The following is a 17,765-nucleotide window of genomic DNA, read 5'->3' as shown; positions in this document are numbered from 1 at the left end:
AAGCAAAATCAACCCAGTGGATCATCCAAGTTTGAGACTATACATATTTTTCCAAAACTGCTTGCAGTGTTAAATGCTTATTATACAATTACCCACACATTAAGGTAATTCAACTGCACAAGGCTGAGCAAGATCGACCAAGCAGTTATACAGGATTTTAATGTATGTTCTGAATAGAAAAAACAGACAAATGGCTATATTACTTGAAAACATGGTCTCATCCAAAATATATATCATCCGGAAACCATTTTACTGCTTCAGGTCACTGTGACCTTGACCTTTGACCTAGTGACCTGAAAATCAGTAGGGGTCATCTGCAAGTCATGATCTACACTACGTCTAGCGCGATTTTCGCCATCCATATAGCATCACCGTGATTCAGCCCAGAGTGGACAATTACTATCTCACCATGATACACCGTTGAACACGATGATTTTGCCGTGGCGAATTGCGGCGTCAGTCTCTGCGTTATTGGGAAATTGATCTCACGGTGGACCACCATGATCGCGGTGGACCACCGCGGCCTTGGTGGTTCGCTGTGCATGAAATACAGGTAAATGTGAATGAATATGTATATTTGGGTATTGCAGACCGTATAATATTTGCAAAGTTCTAGAATGTTTTGTTACATTTGTATACATTGTAACTTGATTGTTAACAATCGTCATTATTTTCTATTGTTTACCCTCGTTCCAGAATCATTTGACATGTTGTACATCGAGCGTGATGTACTTTATATTTTGTTTCTACAGTTTCTGCGTGAAGATTTATTTGTTGTTTATTTAAAGAATTGTTTGTTTTTGTTAAAATTTCGGAAATGCTTTCTCGCTTGTGCACGTATAGCTTGCGGTATCCGGACAAACGTTACCCGGACAATCGGCACCCAGTGTTTTTTTGCATACGCGGACAGTCGGCACCCTGTAAATTTGTCGACCCGGACAATCGGCACCCGATTTAATTGTATACCCGGACAAACGGCACCCGATTTAATTGTATAACCGTACAAACGGCACCCGATTAAATGGAATTGATAAAGCCCGTCAGCACCTTGTTGAACTAATTCGTCTAATCTGCTAATTGCTTTAGTGAAAGAGATGATTAATAAATCCCGTCAACAAACTGTGTAATCAAACCAAGTCAAAGTCCAAAATTTTATTGCATAAACATAATACAATGTTACAGCACAATAAATAATAGTGACATAATATAAGTGTGGATTGATTAACGTTATCTGCTAATTGGTTTAATAACACCTCTAAACAATTTACAAATACAAACGACAATTGAGCTGAACAGAATTAAAAGGTCATCTTGTTACCAGTTGTTTATAAAAAAATATACACGATATTTTACCGAGCGGAACTGTCTATTTTGTTAAGATCAGATTAAGTGTTCGTGTGTTGTATGAATAGATATCCTTGCAGGAAATAAAAATGATCCTTTGTCAAACGAAAGTACGGTTGACATTAAATGCATTATTTTTCTCTTTACGCGATATTGTGTTAGTATGTTGATGCTGCATTAACATTTCTTAAAATTGACAAGAAAAAATGGCGATGATTTTATCCGACCACATAAACAAAAGTTTGCCTCTACAAGTTTTCCGGAGAGTGCAAAACGCGTGCAAATCGGGCCATCATGCATGGAAAAATCGGTATCGAGATAACTGTGTACACACTCGACCCTGTGTATTGTCAAACACGCGTCAATTAACTTGTGCGACATCGTGGCCTAGAGCGTTTTTCTCAATCAGTGTCCGACAGAAGTGATACATTAAAAATTTATTTTATCTCCCCGTGCTTTACCAATTATCGGTTACTGTTAGATCTTCATTATTTTTTGCAAATTATTATTTAATCGTCATTATTGAAAATCGCCGCGAATATTGTCGGCTGGTTTTGTTTTTCACGCTGTTTGTTTTCTGCAATTAGATTACCTTGAACAATGCTTGATGAAATAATTATGTAATCGCTAACAACTTATTATCCCCGTAATTACCGCTATGTGTCGTGACAATTTACATTTACGTTTCATTTTACCGATTTTTAAATGTTCCGATTTTGCAAATTTTGTTAACGAAACGTTTAACTGTCGTCGCTTGTTCAAATCAATTACAAGCGTGAATCGATATAAAATTAAAGCCGGTGCATCCAATTATTACTTCAAGCGCGGCCGATCAACCTCACTATTACCCAAACAAAATATATGTACATGTATACAATATATAATTTGAAAACACCACAATACACAGAGATGGTACTTTTTATCGCAACGATTCTGTCCATATATATAAGTATGACCGGGTACATTAAATAGGGTGCCGATTGTCCGGATGACGTTTGTCCGGATACCGCAAGCTATAGGTGTAATAATGAGAAAAAATTTCCAAAATTTGAACAAAAACAAACAATTATTTAAATAAACAACAAATAAATCTTCACGCAGAAAGTGTAGAAACAAAACATAAAGCACATCATGCTCGATGTACGACATGTGAAATGATTCTTGAACGAGGGTAAACAATAGAAAACAAGGGACAAAATTGTCACAAAACCAGGTTTTCATTGTGAAAAAAAATCTGATAAACGGAGAAAACTCAAACTGAACTTTTGACGTGAACAAACAAAATTAACCCCCTTTGTAAGTTTGTTTAAAAATAAAATCTATTTTTAGTCGTGGCGACCTTGACATTGGAGATATTGACGTGATTCTTTCGTGCGACACACCGTCCCATGATGGTGAACAAATGTGCCAAATGATTTTAAAATCTCACAATGAATGACATAGTTATGGCCAGGACAAGCTCATTTATGGCCATTTTTGACCTTTGAACTCAAAGTGTGACCTTGACCTTGGAGATATCGACGTAATAATTTGCGCAACACACTGTCCAATGATGGTGAACAAATGTGCCAAATGATTTTAAAATCTGACAATGAACGACATAGTTATGGCCCGGACAAGCTTGTTCCGCCCGCCCGCAAGCCAGCCCGCCCGCATTCGCCAATCTAATAACCAGTTTTTTCCTTCGGAAAACCTGGTTAAAAACCTGGTTAATAATGACGATTGTTAACAATCAAGTTACAATGTATACAAATGTACATACAAATGTAATAAAACATTCTAGAACTTTTCAAAAATTATACGGTCTTCAATATCGAAATATACATACTCATTCACATTTACCTGTATTTCACCGCGAACCACCGAGGCCGCGGTGGTCCACTGCAATCATGGTGGTCCACAGTGAGATCGATTTCCCGATAACGCCCGGGGTGTTCAGCCACTGTCGACGCGATCTATCATGATGGAAACACCTTCGGATCGCGGTGATTTTCCACGCTCACGAAAAATTGTCCACGGTGGGAGTGATGTGGATGGCAGAAATCGCGCTAGACGTAGTGTATGTACCTATGAAGTTTCATGATCCTAGGCCTAGCATTCTTGAGTTATCATCCAGAAACCATTTTACTGCTTCGAGTCACTGCGACCTTGACCTTTGACCTAGTGCCCTGAAAATCGATAGGGGTCATCTGCCAGTCAATGTACCTATGAAGTTTCATGATCTCAGGCCTAAGCATTTTTAAGTTATCATCCGGAAGCCATTTTACTGTTTAGTCACTGTGACCTTGACCTTTGACCTAGTGACCTGAAAATCCATAGGGGTCATCTGCCAGCCATGATCAATGTACCTATAAAGTTTCATGATCCTAGGCTTAAGGGTTCTTAGGCTATCATCGGGAAACTATTTTACTGTTTCGAGTCACTGTGACCTTGACCTTAGACCTAAAGACCTGAAAATCAATAGGGGTCATCTGCCAGTCATGATCAATGTACCTATGAAGTTTCATGATCCTAGGCTTAAGCATTCTTGAGTTACCATCCTGAAACCATTTAACTGTTTAGAGTCACTGTGACCTTGACCTTTGACCTAAAGACCTGAAAATCAATAGGGGTCATATGCCAGTCATGATCAATGTACCTTTGAAGTTTCATGATCCCAGGCCTAAGCATTGTTGAGTTATCATCCAGAAACCATTTTACTGTTTTGAGTCACTTTGACCTTGATCTTTGACCTAGCGACCTGAAAATCAATAGGGGTCATTTGCCAGTCATGATCAATGTACCTATGAAGTTTCATGATCCTACTCTTATGTGTTCTTGAGTTATCATCCATAAACCATTTTACTGTTTCCGAGTCACTGTGACCTTGAACTTTGACCTAGTGACCTGAAAATCAATAGGGTTTATCTTCCAGTCATGATCAATTTACCTATGAAGTTTTATGATCCTAGGCCTAAGCGTTTCTGAGTTATCGTCCAGAAACCATTTGATAGACGCACCGACCGACCGACATGTGCAAAAATATAAACCCCCTCTTCTTCAAAGGGGGGCATAAAAACACAAGTTTTGGGACATAAAAACATGAAAAGGGCCATAATTCCACCAAAACTCGTCACAGCCGAAATTCCATTCTTCACAAAAATAAAAAAATTAAGGTAATTAAATTGTGAAATTTTCTGCAAGTATGGAAAAACAGACAATTGCAAGGCTTAAAGCCTCTCACACAAGCGGGACAAAAATTAACTACTTATCTACACTCAAAACAGCATTTGACTTCACACCATACAGCATATATGTGTTTATAAATATGTATAGTTTTCTATTCAACTATGGGTACAAATGTCCATATGAGGGTTTTAATAATAAAAGTATTTGCACTCAGTTAGTTGATACATTGAACTTGCATCAATACAATTAAATCTAAAGAGTACAGGCTTAACTTTTCATGCAATTTTATCACATACATGCAAACTAGAATAGTAATACAATCATGCACACATGTCCCCTCTTTTAATTTATATTATAAACAATTGCTACCTAGAGAAAGTTGGTATCTATTACTTTTAATATCAAATTTAATTTAAACACCTGCCATATCTTGTTTCCTGTATAAAACAACTATTATTCTCTTTCTTTTTTTCTTCAACCTGTGTAAGATAACAATTTCAGAATTGTTAAGGCTGCTATTACTCAGACATTTATTTTGGTGAAATGAGATTGTCATCATATGATGGCATCACACATTTCTGGATGTATTCACATGCTTTTGTTGTTTAAAAGCATATGATTATAGAGATCTTATACTGGTTGAAATTATATACTTTACATAATTAAACATGTTAAGAAATTTATTTAATAAGCTTTCAAAACCGTGCTTGAGTACAACCGATATTCCTGAGCTACATGTACTCAAATATCATATGGCAAGGCAATCATTGTCAGATATTTATTTATTTTATTTTTTTACGTAACTGTGAGAGCCTTTCCCAATAAATACATGGCCACAGATAAGATTCCATGTCAATTAGTGTTCAGAACATGCTTTTGTTATCATTTACTTTTTACGCTCAAAACTGTTTGTCAATTAGTTTCATAAAACCTTGCATTTATCTCTGGATGAGATGAGCCTTGTATTTCGGGCACTGATAATTCTCAGTATTCTTCTTCCAATTAATAAAATCGTTTTAATTCACATTCTTAAGGATTTGCGACTATTAGTAAATTGTCTAGTGACAAATAATGGATGATGATGGGTTATTTTGTTTCCAAGCCAATCCATCAATGGCAAGCCAATTGAAACAAATTTTTAAATAAAATTCATTTTAATTATTAAATACTTACCCTTACTTGCTATCTCATGCTTCTCCTTTCCAAGGGGAATTAACTCATCCGGAATTTTAACTGGGAATCCGCCACCACAACACCGTAACACAGGCCAGGTTAAACATAGTGCAACGCAACCTAGCCAAAAATCGGTAACCAACCCTAAATATTCTTTCAATATATATACAAAAATATTAATCAAATAGCGGGGTGGGACTTACCGATAGCAGGTAAGTATTTAATAATTAAAATAAATTTTATTTAAAAAATTTGTTTTAATGTCATAAATACTGACCCGCTATCTCATGCTGATTTTGCAGCTGTGGTGGGAAGGTTCGTATATATTTTCCCAACACAGTAGAACCCATAAACAGGGTTATCAGCTAATGATAGCAATACCCTAAACAAGGGTTATCAAGTAATCTTCGTTAAAACAAATTTTTATAGTAAAATTCATTTTAATTAGTAAATAATTACCTGCTATCTAGATAGCTACTTACTCCGAAGGATCTTTTTTATCCGGAAGCTTTCTGTCCGAATCCCACACTTGTCAGTAACCCGTATAAGTTGGAACGGTCAAAAACGGGATATTACCCAGAAACCATCACTCTTATTCCAATAAACAATATTAAAATATTAGACAAAGAGCGGGGTGGGAGGTGGGGCTCAAAGATAGCAGGTAAGTATTTACTTATGAAAATTAATTTTACTATAAAAATTTGTTTTAATAGCTTATATACATTACCTGCTATCTAGATAGCTGATTTTGCAGCTGCGGCGGGAAGGTTCGCGTATAATATATATATATAATATATAAGCATAGCTCCCCATCACAGCGGAACCCATGTCTCGGGTTCTCAGCTAATCTTTGTTATTATGGTATTAACTTAATTCACGGATAAGCGTAATATACCTATGCCGTAGAAGATACTACCGTTTGTGCAATCACAAGGGGGCCCAACAAATACAAGTTGTCCTGTTGGCACTCCAGAGAAACGAAGATAAAAAGATGAAAAGGTGGTCTGATTCCTCCAGAAAGCAGCTTGAAGCACGTCAGAGAGTGGGGTATGATAAATATACGCCCACGAAGCCGACATTGCTCGTAATTCATGCGGTCTAATCTTAAAAAGGGATGAATACCTAGATGAAAGAGAAGAGTAAGCCGTTCTTATAGTCGAGGCTACCCAACGGGAAATAGAAGCCGCAGACACATCGCCCCCCCCCCCTTTTAAGGGAATGAAGAGTCTCTTGCGAGAACTTCGAATAGAATTAACTCTACTAAGATAGAACTTCAAAGACCTGAGGAGTCTATCTTCATCTTCATTTCTACAAGTTCTACAAGTTCTAGAAAGACTTGGGACCTTGAAGGGTTTAGAAGCCATTGAGGGGAGTTGATTTTTAGTAAGGAATCCTGGCTGACACAACAAAGTGACGGAGCCATCGGAGGAATCAACATGAAGATGGCTATCTCCGATAGAAAGAGCATGAATTTCACTTCTACGTTTGGATGAAGCCATGGTAAGAAGGAAAACGGTCTTCCAGGTTTGGAACTGTAAAGCAGCCTGATTAGGCGTAACAAAAAAAGTTGTTTGTTTCCGGTGGCCCGACCCTACCTAATTTTTTGCCGCCGGTCCTAATCTTTTTTGAGCCCAAAATTCGAAAAAAATCGGACCGCGTATTTTTCGGCGCGCTCAATAAGCGTTCAACGTTATCGGCGCCGTACATTAAACTTTCAACATAAACAAGATGGCGGCGCCCAGCGCCATTACCGGATCATTACGCATAGCGGATCACTTTGATGTTCAAGACTGCGTTTTGCGATAAATAGTTGAAATTGTTAGATGATATTTTGCACATAGCATCTTCAAGGCCTATTATTTAAACGCATTGATTGAGTCGTAATTGGAGCGTCTCTTTGTCAAACATTTCGGTATGTTTTGCTGACATGTATATACGACTTTGTTGACTTCTGTCTCGTTTCCAAATCGAGGTTGAACATTTTTTGTGGCCACTTGCTATAACTCTGTTGGAAAGTAAGAAGTTTACCCATTATTTTAAAGGCCATTTAGTAGTCTTTCGGCATGCAAAAGTCCATTTCAGTTTTGATTCATGTTTAAGATTTTGTCTGCGTGTAAAAATAAGACAATGTGCTGAATCAGTTAGCAACGGTAATTTTTAATCAAACTGGTGTTAAAGAAGTCTCAAACCGTTCATTGTTTTTCACCAGCACAACTTAATTACGCTACTGATCCGGTAATGGTAACTTGGCTGTACTGTTGAAGGAAAAAGTAATACCAGTTTGTGTCTTTGCCAAAGTTTTGACAATTTTAAGTCATTCAAATGGTCTGCAACTGACTGTTTTAATAGCTTGCTGGATGGTTTTGTAATTGGCAATTCAAGATAGCAATTTTTTTTCCACAATGGAATACAAAGTTTAAAGATTTCATGTTTTAAAATCCTCTTTAACGACTGGGTGCATCTCTACTAAACTGTTACATTGGATCTCCAAGAAATGAATATTGCCTAGAATTATTTCTGGCAGGATTATGGTCCTTTGTCTTTTTTTTCACTTTTGAATTTATTATTACAAAATTGTGTGTGTTCAACTCCTCTGCTTGACAAATTTTGCTTCAACTTTCACAGCTGAATGTAAAGATGATAATTATGGTAGGACTTCTGACTGCAAACAGTTAAGCCATTTTTCATTTTGTCTACTGTATATATAGTGTATTTGTCTCTGTCCAAGCATAATTGTCCATGTCAAAATTCTAGTTATATTTAATAAGTAAAAATGTTATCATTTTCAGGGCAAGCACAGTCATAGTGCTATAGTGGGGGAAATATTGTTTTTGCCCTGTATGTTGGTTTATTTGTTTGTTTGTTTGTTTGCCCCAACTTTAACATTTGCAATTACTTTTGCAAGATTGAAGATAGCAACTTCATTCTTGGCATGCATGTGTATCTCATGGACCTGCACATTTTGAGTGGTGAAAGGTCAAGGTCATCCTTCAAGGTCAAAGATTTAGCTTCAAAGCGGCGCAGTAGGGGACATGGTGTTTCTAACAAACACATTTCTTGTTTAAATTTATATGTATAGTTTGATACAAGAAGCATTAAATGTCTGCTTTTCTGTGCTTGGTGTGATTTGATTTTGTGCTTGTTTATTGATTTTTGTGTGTGTAATTGTATGTATATAATACAAGTCGTAATAAATTTTCTGTTCTGTTCCTGAAATTCATGGGTAGATAGACCCCACGCCACCAGTACATAATAAAATCTGAAAATGTGGTCCTTTGGGAACATTAACTGCATCCAAGAAATATAAAAGCACATCCGGTTTGATTGGGTCTTTCCATGGTGATAATGTTAAATGCAACACCACTGGCGTTCCCGTAGCACTGCTTTTGAGGTATTTAATATATTATAAATAATAAATAATATAGAATACACTGCATGAACCCAAAGGACCAGAAAGTATAACAACACTGAATCCCTATAGACACTGAGGGTCAAGCTCTCTGTGACTTGTTATAGTTATGCCTTTTATTGGTCATAAAATGGTATATTTAAGCCGTTGCCAGAAGTCAACATTAAACTCGGAATTAAGGAAAGCAACACATTCAATATTAATGAACAGCAAGTTTTTATTTCATAAAAGCATTTAAATATAGTCATATAGCATTACAGACATCATCAAATTTATTGTACATACAGTTATACACAAAACATGAGAAGAAAATGCACCATGTACGACAATTTCTAAAAAAAAAATTATTTTTAAAAATAAAATTATTTGCCTACCTACCTACCCTAATTTTTTTGGCCATGTCAGTGGAAACAAACGATTTTTTTTTTTAGGCCTTAAGGGGTTCATAGGGAGCCTTAGTAAGCGATCCAAGAACACAAGCCAAATCCCATTTGGGGGTAAGAGAACGAGACACAGGACGTTTAAGTTCCATGGCTCGGATCAGTTCCGAAATGGCTGGGTCAGCACAGACTTGTGATGACTTACGAAAAGCCAAGGTATGCGAAAGCATAGATCTGTATCCTTTGATGGAGCTAAGAAAAAGTTTCTTATCATCAAAAAGATAGATGAGAAAATCCGCTATGCGTCTAGCAGAGGGATTAAGGGGATCAATTTTCCCTCGAACACACCAATAAGAGAAGAGTTTCCAGCGAGCATCATAGACTGCTCTGGTGGACTTTCTCCTTGCAGAGGCAACGAGAGTTGAAGCCCTGACAGAAAAGCGTTTCTTCTGCAGGGATTGCTGGATAACGGCCAGACGTGTAAGTGGAACATGTCTAGATCCACGTGAAGTCTGCCTCTCTGAGATAGGAGATCTGACCTGTGCGGGAGTACCCTGGGAAAATCGCACAGGAGACCGAGAAGGTCGTTGAACCAGGATCTCCTGGGCCACCAAGGGGCGATAAGGAGGATCTGGCAAGAGCTCACACTGATTTTCCCTAAGATTTGGGGAATTAGAATTGGTGGGGGATAAGCGTAAGCGTCCAGTTGATCCCAATCGAACGAAAGCGCGTCTACCGCCCACGCTGCTGGTTCGTACACTGGACTCACATACAGAGGAAGTCTGTGGTTGTCTCTGGTCACATCTTTAATAGGTCGACCAGTGGATAACCGAAAGTGAGGAAAATCTGGTTGGCCACTTCCTGATGAAGTGTCCACTCCGATGGAAGAAACTGGTGTTTGCAAGACAAACCGTCTGCCGGGGCTTTGAGACGACCTGGTATGTGTTTGGAAAAGAGAGAGACGCTGAGGCTCTTGCAAAGAACAAGTAAGTTCCTTGTTTCCAGATACAGGGAGTGACAGTGTGTATCTCCCTGTTTCTGGATGTAAGCCACGACTGATGTTTTTGTCTGTCGATACCATCACACAGGAGTCCCAAAGATGTGATTGGAAATGAGAAACAGCTAGAAAGACTGCTCGCATTTCGAGATTGTTTATGTGCAGGTGAGACTCCTGAGGAGACCACAATCCTGATAATGTCAGGCTGCGGGGTTCCAGGTGAGCGCCCCAACCTTCCATGCTCGCATCCCTTAGGATGTAAAGAAGGTTGCAGGGGAAGAAGCGGTAGGGTCTCCTCGTCTAGCCACCATTGAAGGTGGGGGACTAAGGACGGAAGGATGGGAATCTGTGTTAGCAGATTGTCTGGAGACCATTTCCAACAAGCTGAGAGATAGTGCTGAAGAGGACGTAGGAATAGACGTCCCAACTGCACGAAGTCTGCTACAGAGCTCAGGATACTGTTGAGCGTGAACGACGTTCACACCGATAATGATGAGGGCTAGTCGAAGTAGACGATGAGTCATACGACAACGAGCCCGAGGTGGAGGAGTAGCCGGAAACATCAGACACTACGCGTTTACGTCTGTGACTCACAGTAGAAACGAGACTGCGTCTACCGTTGTGGAGCACTGACAAAGTAGTGTCAACATCTACGGTGACCTGAACGGTCTGTGGCACAGACCGTTACCCGGTGACCAGACCGGTCATAACATGACCGGTGACCGGACCGGTCAATGACCGGTTGACCTGTGACCGGGCCGGTCATAGCATGACCGGTGACCGGACCGGTCAGTGACCGGTTGACCGGTGATGACACCAGTCATAGCATGACCATTGACCGGACCTGTCAATGTTGACCGGTGACCGCTGGTCGTTACCCGGTGACCGGTGCCCGATGAACGGACCTGTCATTTTGGCTAACAGACGGCCTCCGATAGGAAGATGTTCTGTTTTGAAAAGGAGGCCTATGTGTGGGCTGATGTGGAGCAGAAGGACGCTTTGTAGGGAATCTGTCCCTTTAGCGTTCTTGGCCGGTGGGGCTCCTGGGGGCTTAGAAGCAGGGCGCTTAAAAACCACAGGGCGCTGGCCAGAGTTGCTCCTAGCTAAGGAGGCATGTATCTGATCTTCACGATCAGCAGTAAATGCCGCCTGTATCCTCCCTCCGAAAAGAGAATCTGCTGTTAAAGGAGAGCATTTCGAAGGGAGTTAACGCCTGTTTCCAAAAGGAAATTATTGGGCAAGTAAGAGAGGATGAGGTCTCTCAGAAGTCTTAACATCTCAGACATTGACGACGCAGCATTGTGTGATAAACACTGCGTAGTACGTGAAAGGTGTATCAACAAGGCACGGAGCTCCTATGGGATTGAAGCAGAGAGCTCCCAAACCATGTCTAAGGCTGTGGCTGCCATATGATCTAGCTGGTTAGCCAGACCTATGGAACGGCGTTCTCTAAGCTCCCAATTTTCCAACAGGGAAAGAGGGACTGCTGTATGGGTAGATGATGAAGGCATTGTAAGGGACAGCTTACTAATGTCAGCATCAGGAATCGGAAGTTTGGAAAGGTCGAAACCGGTAGAAGGGTCAGGTACCAAGGCCTTATAACTTTTCCCGCCGTCCATCTGTTTAGGCTCTGTCAGCTCCTTAGGGGCTTTCCATGGAGATGGCGAAGGTTCATTGGCTTGCTCAAGTGACTGGAATACAGCTATTGTGGAAGAGCCAGTAGAAAGGCGGAGATCCACTCGAGAAGTCGCCTTACTTATCCTGCCGGGCTCCTGTCTGCGAGTTACCTGTTCTGTAACGGTAACAGCAGATCCTGTAGGAGACAAGGAAGGGCGGGGGCAGAAGTCCTCATCTAAGCTATGGAACATTAGTTCGTAAACCTGATTGATAGAGGCCAAATAAAAAGGTTCCGCCTCATAAGACTCCGAACCCTCCTCAATCGAACCGTCTGCGAGAGCATTGGACTGATTGAAACCGGTTGATACAGAAGTAGGAATACTAGATTCATCCGCTTCTATCATGAGAGGATCGTTTACCGGCACCATCAAAGATATAGCTGGTGAGTTAGGTCGCTCAGTGATCAAGTCAGCAGACTCACTTTGAATACCAGCGGTCGCTGGTAAAGGATCAGTCGTAAAAGGGACAAGGATTCCCGGCGACTGTTGGATCCACAAAGTATTGGGATTTGATGGTGTAGCGGCAGCCCGGGGTATACTTCTATGCAATGTGGAAGAGACCTGTGGGGCTGAAAACGCAGCCGAAGTGGTTAGGTTAACCCCTGTACCTGGAGCCTGATATGTATACGAACTAGTGTTTGAATACAAATTATGCCCAGTGGTTGTAAGAACGGCTGAAATGTGTGTTGAGGCCAAAATAGAGGCCGACACACGTGGAAGGGTGTCACTAGATTCCTCAGAAAAGGATCGCCTAGGGGACCTAGGGGTCCGAGAGCGCCTAATAGAGGAAGGTCTATGTCCCTTATCCCTGCAATGCCGAGACACTGTTCGGCGACGCTGGGAATGATGTTTTCTGATCGAACGTCTCCCAGAGCACTGGCATGATCGCTCTTTACGAGGATATCTACGCCGAGAAACACTCTGTCAGCGTGAACGACGTCCACTCCGATAATGATGAGGGCTAGTCGAAGTATACAATGAGTAAAAAATATGACAACGAGCCCGAGGTGGAGGAGTAGCCAGAAACATCAGACACTACGCGTTTTCGTCTGTGACTCACAGTAAAAACGCGACTGCGTCTACCTTTGTGGAGTACTGACAAAGTAGTGTCAACATCTACGGTGACCGGAACGGTCTGTGGCACAGACCAGTATCCGGTGACCGGACCGGTCATAACATGACCGGTGACCGGACCGGTCAGTGACCGGTGACTGGACCGGTCATAGCATGACCGGTGACCGGTCAATGACCGGTCATAGCATGACCGGTGACCGGTCATTGACCGGTCCGGTCACCGGTCATAGCATGACTTGTGACCGGACCAGTCAATGTTGACCAGTGACCGGTCAATGACCGGTCATAGCATGACCGGTGACTGGACCGGTCAGTGACCGGTGACGACACCGGTCATAGCATGACCGGTGACCGGACCGGTCAACTGGTCGTTCCCGATGAACGGACCGGTAAAATTGTGACCGGTGTCGTCACCGGGCAAGGACCGATGCATGGCATCTCCTGATGCCATGTGGTAGAGGTCGTGTGGGGAAAAGTCCCGGCTAGCCGAACTTTCCCGACTTTGACCTGAGCCACGCATGTTGCGTTTCCGGCTCTTGAATGGTGTTTGCTTGAAGGCCCAGGTTTCTTCTGACCAATTCACACAGAAAGGGCAGCAGTTGTCCTGGTTGCACCCGGCACACGAAAGGCAGCTGTCATGGTTATCCCAAGCTGCTCTAATGTGGCCACACGAACCACGTGTTTGAGGCATATGCCTTAAACAAACAAACAAAATAACAAAACAATACAGAAATAATCGGATAATAACGGAGAATATTTTAAAACACAATTCAAAACTTCTCTAGTTCTGTAAAACAGAAAAATCCAGCGGAACAGAGCAACAATTATGTAAACAATAAAAATGTCAGCCTAGATATTGCCATCCGGAATAAGAGTGATGGTTTCTGGGTAATATCCCGTTTTTGGTTGCACTGCACTATGTGACCGTTCCGACCTATACGGGTTACTGACAAGCGTGGGATTCGGACAGAAAGCTTCCGGATAAAAAACAATCCTTCGGAGTAAGTAGCTATCTAGATAGCAGGTAACGTATTTAAGCTATTAAAACAGTTTTAATTATGACTTCTCGGACAAAGTAATATGTCTATGTCGTAAAGAAGACACTACCGTTAGTGAAACCACAACAGGCCCAAACATATACAAATTGTATTGTTGGCACTTCAGAAAACGAAGATAAAAAGATGACAAAGGTGGTCGGATTCCTCCAGAAAACAGCTTAGAGCACGTCAAAAAGTGGGGTCTGATTAATATATGCCCACAAAACAAACAGAGCTCTTAATTCATGCGGTCAGATCCTAAAAAGGAATGAATCCTTAGATAGAGATAAGAGTAACTTTCCTTAGTCGAGGTCTAACCCCGAGAAATAGAAGCCGCAGACACATCCCCCCCCCCCCTTTTTAGGGAAATGAAGAGTGTCTTTTGAGAACCTCGAATGGACTTCGATTAACACTGCTGGGATAGAACTTCAAAGCCCCGATTGCCCATAGAAGTTTATCCGCATCTTCATGACTACCAGTTTAAGAAAAACTAGATCCAACTGGAATTGGTCGTATTCAACAGAAAAAGCATGAATTTCACTTCTCCTCCATGACTGCATTTTTACGGTAATAAGAAGGAAAACCGTCTTAAAATTATATTGGAACTGTTAATACGCCTGATGAAAAAGGTTCATAGGAAGCTCATTAAGCATCCCAATACATGTAACACAAGCAAAAACCGCTTAAGAAGGTAAAGGAACGAAAAACATAGTGATGATGTTCCATAGCTTGGATCAGTTCCAAAATTGGTAAGACAGCACAGAGTTGTGATGACTTACACAAAACAAGGTATACGAAAGCATAATCTCTATCCTTTGATGAAGAAAAGAACAAATTTCTTATCATCAAGAAAAAGATGAGAAAAACCTCTATGTATCTAGCAGAGTGATTAAGGTAATAACTATGCTCTCGAATACCCAGTCAAAAAAGAATTTCCATAGAACATTTATACAGTTCTGATGGAATTATCCTTGCACAATTAAGTAACAAGGATTGAAACTCTAACAGAAAAACATTCTTCTGTAGAGATAACTAAATAATGGCCAGACATGTAGTGGCACATGTTTGGTTCAGTAAAAATATGTCTCTCTGAGATATGATATTTGACCTGTGAAGAAGTTTCCTGAAAATAATTGTACAGGAGACTTAAAAGGTCGTAGAACCATAATCCCATGGTTCATTAAGTATATTGCATGAAATTATGGCACAAACTCAGTTATTCCAAAAACTCACCAAGAAGGCAAGATATTCCAGTTTATGTCAAGTGGACGAATGTATAACAATCGCACACCCTGCTGGATCGATTTCTGTGAACTGCATTATTGACGTTGTTCAGCATACCGGTATATACTGCGATCTATGATCGCATAACGCTCACTACTAGCGTTAGATGATAAACAACGTTATTCGATATACTATGCATCAATTTTTGTACGCCATTGCAAAATCACTGCCGGGCATGCGCAATCCTTTATTTGAACCCAACGGAAACATAATTCGACAGAAAGAACTGCAAGACAAAACGTCCAACAGGGCGTTGAGACGACCTGGTATGAGTAAGACGATAGAGAAAATATGTTGTTCTTGCAAAGAACGAATAAGTTCCTGATTTCCAGATACAAGGAGTGATAATATGATCACCTCCGTGTCTGTAAGTAAACCACGACCGATGTGTGATAGTTGAAACCATCACAAAGGAATCGTGAAAATGTGTTGTAAATGAAAAACAGCTAAAAATAATTTTCGCTTTTGAGATGTAGGTGTGCAGGTGATATTCATAAGTATACCACATAATTGAGAAAATCAAGATAAGTTGTTCTATGTGATCGTCCCTAACCTTCTCTGCTCACATCTGTATAAGATGTAAGGAAGGTTGTGGTAGAATAAACTATATTCTTGCCAAGATAATCTAAACACCACTGAATAGTGGTAAATAATGACAAAAAGATGGAAATCTGTGTCATTGAATTATCCCGAGATTAATACAATTAACTGAAAAATAAAGCTGAAACGGACGTAAGAAAAGACGTCTCAGCAGAAAGACCGGTGACCGGACCGGTAAATACCGACACTGACTGCAAAGTCTGTAGCCTACAGGTAAAGGCGATTAAAACAATTCATCCTTTGGGTCTCGAACATAAATTAATAGAGGTCAAATAGTAATGTCGACCTAAATGCTAGACTCCGAGCCCGCTTCAGCCGATCTATCTGCAAGACCAGTAGTCTGCATGTAGCCGGTTGAGATAGAAGTAGAAATAACAGATATAGGTATTTCATAATCTTCTAGTATTAGTAGGTCATAACCAGCACCAGAATGGATAGCAGGTCTGGAAAATCAACCATAGACCAAAACAGCGGAGATGATTTTGTAACCAATCGTTGCCAGTAGAACATCAGTATTGAAAAACACAAAATGTCATGTAGATTGTTGAATCCATAAAATATAGTATTCAATACAATCATAGCCAGGGGTATACAACTAGGTAATGTAGACGATACCCGTGATACTATAAAATTAACCGATGAAAACACAGTGGAATACCGGTGATTGGTAACTGGTGACCAAACCGGACCGGTCAATGACCGGTAACTGTAGCCAGGTGAACGGACCAATCATAATATGACCGGTGACGTAACCAGTTAAAGACCGAAAAATGGTGGAATCCATATGGTCTGATATCAATGTCAAGCACTGCTTGGAAAAAGAAGATCGTGCCGAAAAACCAATCCGATGGCGATGAGACATCACTAAATCAGACGACGAAGATTCATTTGATGACAAAGAAGAGGAGGAAGAATAGTCCTCTGATGATGAACGACTACTTATTCTGACTGGTGACCAGTGATCGGTGATATGACCGATGAATGGTGACCGATGTCCAGTGATCGGACCGGATCAGTATAATATAACTGCGTCAGAATGGAAATATCTGGTGCAGAAGAATGACCATCCACGAAGTCATCTGATAATGTTAACCGGAAAACAACGGTAGATTATCAGTATTAATAGGCATAAAGTGTCCTTGTAGTCGAAGTGGAGAAATGAACACCTAATCCAGAAGCCTGAAAGTTAAACGAACTAGAGTTCGTATACAAATACGGCTCGGTGTCTGCAACATGTGTGGATGCCATAAGAAAAACCATCACACGTGGAATGGAGACATGATATTCCTAAAGGAATAAAATCGAGAACGTCGATATGACCGGTAGGTTCATTAACGCCTACGTGAGAAGTGGCGACATCCCATATAACTGCGATGCCGAAATATTGTTCGGCTACGCTGGAAATATTGTCTCCTACAATATTGTCTCCGTGAGCGTTGACGTGATCGCTTACGAGCGTATCAACTCCGAGAACTGCTCAATGAAGGAGAGGTATGTTCGATAACTATCCTGTTGTGCTCAATGAAGTTAGATGATGTCAACGTGTAGATTGACGACGTCCTCTTTTCCTGCGATGTAGAGATCTGGATCGGCTGCGCTGTCGAGATGTGGATCGGCTGCGAT

General features: G+C 40.7%; 1 protein-coding gene across 9 annotated transcripts in view; it reads right to left on the bottom strand.

Moving 5' to 3' along the window:
• Nucleotides 1–17,765, bottom strand: part of LOC127870809 (spectrin beta chain-like) — a 238,232-nt gene that overhangs the window by 30,280 nt on the left and 190,187 nt on the right. The gene's annotated exons all lie outside the window — the stretch shown is intronic.

The sequence above is a fragment of the Dreissena polymorpha genome, chromosome 3, assembly GCF_020536995.1.
Source record: "Dreissena polymorpha isolate Duluth1 chromosome 3, UMN_Dpol_1.0, whole genome shotgun sequence".
Taxonomy (NCBI): Eukaryota; Metazoa; Mollusca; class Bivalvia; order Myida; family Dreissenidae; genus Dreissena; species Dreissena polymorpha.
Note: the sequence above shows the minus strand (reverse complement) of the source record. Positions and strands in the feature narration are given on the sequence as shown.